Source organism: Schistocerca americana, chromosome 7 (assembly GCF_021461395.2).
Source record: "Schistocerca americana isolate TAMUIC-IGC-003095 chromosome 7, iqSchAmer2.1, whole genome shotgun sequence".
NCBI classification, from domain to species: domain Eukaryota; kingdom Metazoa; phylum Arthropoda; class Insecta; order Orthoptera; family Acrididae; genus Schistocerca; species Schistocerca americana.
This window is the reverse complement of record NC_060125.1, coordinates 193343868-193347847: the sequence shown is the minus strand read 5'-3', so window position 1 is coordinate 193347847 and position 3980 is coordinate 193343868. Positions and strand designations below refer to the sequence as shown.

The following is a 3980-nucleotide window of genomic DNA, read 5'->3' as shown; positions in this document are numbered from 1 at the left end:
CCCGTTGACATATGTCAACGCCTGTAAGCAGCTAAGGGTGTTCATTTCATTGTAATATATAAATGACCTAGTAGATAGTCTCGGAAGTTCCATGTGGCTTTTCGCGGGTGATGCTGCAGTATACAGAGAAGTTGCAGCATTAGAAAATTGCAGCGAAATGCAGGAAGATCTGCAGCGGATAGGCATTTGGTGCAGGGAGTGGCAACAGACGCTTAACACAGACAAATGTAATGTATTGCGAATACATAGGAAGAAGGATCCTTTATTGTATGATTATATGATAGCGGAACAAACACTGATAGCAGTTACTTCTGTGAAATATCTGGGAGTATGCGTACGGAACGATTTGAAGTGGAATGATCATATGAAATTAATTGTTGGTATGGCGGGTGCCAGGTTGAGATTCATTGGGAGAGTCCTTAGAAAATGTAGTTCATCAACAAAGGAGGTGGCTTACGAAACACTCGTTCGACCTATACTTGAGTACTGCTCATTAGTGTGGGATCCGTAGCAGGTCGGGTTGACAGAGGAGATAGAGAAGATCCAAAGAAGAGCGGCGCGTTTCGTCTTAGGGTTATTTGGTAACCGTGATAGCTCTACGGAGATGTTTAGCAAACTCAAGTGGCAGACTCTGCAAGAGAGGCGCTGTGCATCGCGGTGTAGCTTGCTGTCAAGGTTTCGAGAGGGTGCGCTTCTGGATGAGGTATCGAATATATTGCTTCCCCCTACTTATACCTCCCGAGGAGATCACGATTGGGCGCGCGCGGAGACTTTCCGGCAGTCGTTCTTCGCGCGAACCACACGCGACTGGAACTGGAAAGGGAGGTAATGACAGTGGCACGTAAAGTGCCCTCCGCCATACACCGTTGGGTGGCTTGCGGAGTATAAATGTAGATGTAGATGTGAAAGTTCCGTCTCTGAATTTCTATCGTCGCCGGCGTCCCGACAAATATCTTCGTACACAAGGATCTATGGACGTGTTCTCATATCATGTTGCGTGCAGACCGTCAAATGCCCGTTACAAACACCGTACGCGGGCACTTGTCCCCTCCTATCCCGTATGAACATCATTCGGCGACATGCACTCTATCACCGTCAGTTCCTGGATCTTTATGAAGAAACTGATAGTTAATTCTGTGACTCGCTTATCACACAGCAGTTTCGGTATAAGTTCCATTTCGTTTTTACAATCTCCGATACGAAATAGATGTTTTTATCACTGAAAAATGTAGAGCCGATTCACAGCTGTCAGATCCTGTCTGGCTGTTTGTGTTACCAGTTTTTTCGAAATCACATCCCAAGAGAATGAACTGAACCTGAAATTTCAGAAACGGACAAGCTAGTCTTTCATGTCTATAAAATCATGAAAGGATTGTCCGCCCCCGGTAGCTGAGTAGTCAGCGCGACATAATGTCAGTCCTGAGGGCCTGCGTTCGAGTCCCGGTCGGGTCACAGATTTTCTCCCCTCAGGGACTGGGTGTTGTGTTGTCCTGATCATCATCACTTCATCCCCATCGACGAGCAAGTCGCCGAAGTGGCGTCAAATCGAAAGACTTGCACCCGGTGAACGGTCTAACCGACGGGAGGTCGACGTTTAATTTTATTTTATGAACGGATTTCGGAGAAAGCTGTCATTGTGAATCTTCAGGTTTTCGCGGCGCAAAGACAAGTTTCGGGAAGCAGAATTTATGCGGCTGCATTCCCGAAACTTAATGGAGCAAAGCTGTCATTGTCTGAAGCGCAGCTGGAAGGAGAAGACTTTTCTCATTTCACTGTTTCAAAGAATTTTGTGCTATAATCCCAGAAGAAGTCAGCTTTGATTTTCGGAAAAAAATTTTCGTGGCTTTTTGGAGAGATTTTTCAGATCTTGGTAGAATTTAGAGTGACGTTCTTCTGTTCCAGAATTTGATTGATTGTAACCGTGATAATTTGCTAGCTGAACAACAGTCGGAGCTCATTTTTATTTGCAAGGAAATGCCTTTGTTGAAAGCACACATAAGGAAAACCTGTTGAATTTTACCGTTGAATCTGAAGAAATTTGTCGCTGTTATAGCACGAACAAAGGTTTTCATAAATGATGTATCTGAAGTCAGCACACTGAACGAGATTGACTGATGTACATTTCAAACCAATTCTCTTGATTGGATGCAGCAATACCAGGCCAAATATTCATAATATGTAAAAATACAAACGCCAGTTTCACAAATCTCATTACCATTTTTGGCTGTTTGGTTTGTGTGATTCAGATGTATGTACACTAGGTCTAATAAGACTATCTTTTCGCTAACATCGTCTTCGTTAATAACTTTTTTAGTAAATAAATATGTTGGTTATTCTTATTTCTTATGCACTGCGTGCCACTTACCCATGTTAATATGGAATGCTGAATTTAATTTTTCGTATTTTTTTTCCCAGAGCTTTCATTCTGTCTCGCGACTATGATGTTGTGGCCTGCGCTCATAATTTTCTCAGTTTCACGGCCCACTATGAAAAAAGATTGGTGACCTCAGACCTATGCCTAAATGTATAATCTGCAAGCCACTGTGACTGTTGGCACAAGGTATTTTCCATTGTACCACCATATACACTGTCTCTGACGGGTCTCTGTTCTATAATTTGGAACATTTTTACGCTCGCGTATTTTGACATTTCTGATGACCAAAAATCTCTGTAGGAATCAACACAGTTTCCTAAAACAACGATCGTGTGACACCGTGCTCACTCTCTTCCAAAAGATGCAGAAAGCAGTGGGTACCGGCACCCAAGTTCACACCGTGTTCTTGACCTCCGAAAGACATTCTATACAGTCGTGCACTGCTGTCTAATAAACAAAACACGAGCGTGCGGAGTATCAGACCAGTTGTGCATTTGGACTAAAGAGTTTCTGGCAAGCAGAAAACTGTATACCAATCTCAACGGAAAAAAATCTCAGACATAAAAAGTAATTTGGCGCCTGTCCCACTGAAATGTTATAGGATCTGTGCTGGTGTACGCCTTCGCCAGCACAGCGATCGGCACTAGCAAACATTGTATAGGAAGCGCTGAACTAGGCGCGCCTATGACAAGAGGAGACCAAGACACGCCCCCAGGCTACGCGTCGATGACGCCGCCTGGGCAGCGTGCATGTAGGCCGCCGCCGCCGACCGAGATGCCTCAATCTCGCAATCTCGGCACCTCAGTGCGTCGCATCGGGACTCAGTTCTCATTGCACCTCAATACGTCGCACTGTGCTCTAGTCTTCCACCGTGATAGTCGTCGCCCCGCACCTTAGCTAGCTGTAGGGAACATTAATCATTGTACATAGTTGTGATATGGACACGGACAAGATTCAAGAATTAGTACATGTTATCTGATTGCGTTAACCATAGAACTCCACATTGGACATTCTTGAAGTTACGTACTCAATTGGTTCCTGTATGAAGTTTATTTTAACCACGTTTGCATTATGTGTTGTAGTGAGAGGAAACCGGCCACCCACCGCCCTTTCCTCATCCAGCTGGGAATCACAAAACATTACAAGACGGCACAGCCACAACAGAAACAATATCTTACACAATATAAGCAATGCAACACATTTTTTTCTAGGTCAGCTTCGGTTGAAAAAATGCGGAATTTTTTGTGGGTCACCTTGGAATATTCCGGCAACGGCCTTGCAGCAGTGGATACACCGGTTCCAGTCAGATCACCGAAGTTAAGCGCTGTCTGGCGTGGCCGGCATTTGGATGGGTGACCATCCTGGCCGCCATGTGCTGTTGCCATTTTTCGGGGTGCTCTCAGCCTCGTGATGCCAATTGAGGAGCTACCGGACCGAATAGTAGCGGCTCCGTTCAAAGAAAACCATCTAAATGACCGGGAGAGCGGTGTGCTGACCACACGCCCCTCCTATCCGCATCCTGAGGATGATACGGCGGTCGGATGTCCCGATGGGCCACTTGTGGCCTGAAGACGGAGTGCTTGGAATATTCCCGCTTCTGCTCCTA

At 45.4% G+C, this 3980-nt stretch overlaps 1 pseudogene; it reads left to right on the top strand.

Moving 5' to 3' along the window:
• The first annotated feature begins 3640 nt into the window (after positions 1-3640).
• LOC124623420 lies at positions 3641-3758 on the top strand (annotated as a pseudogene).
• Positions 3759-3980: the final 222 nt, after the last annotated feature.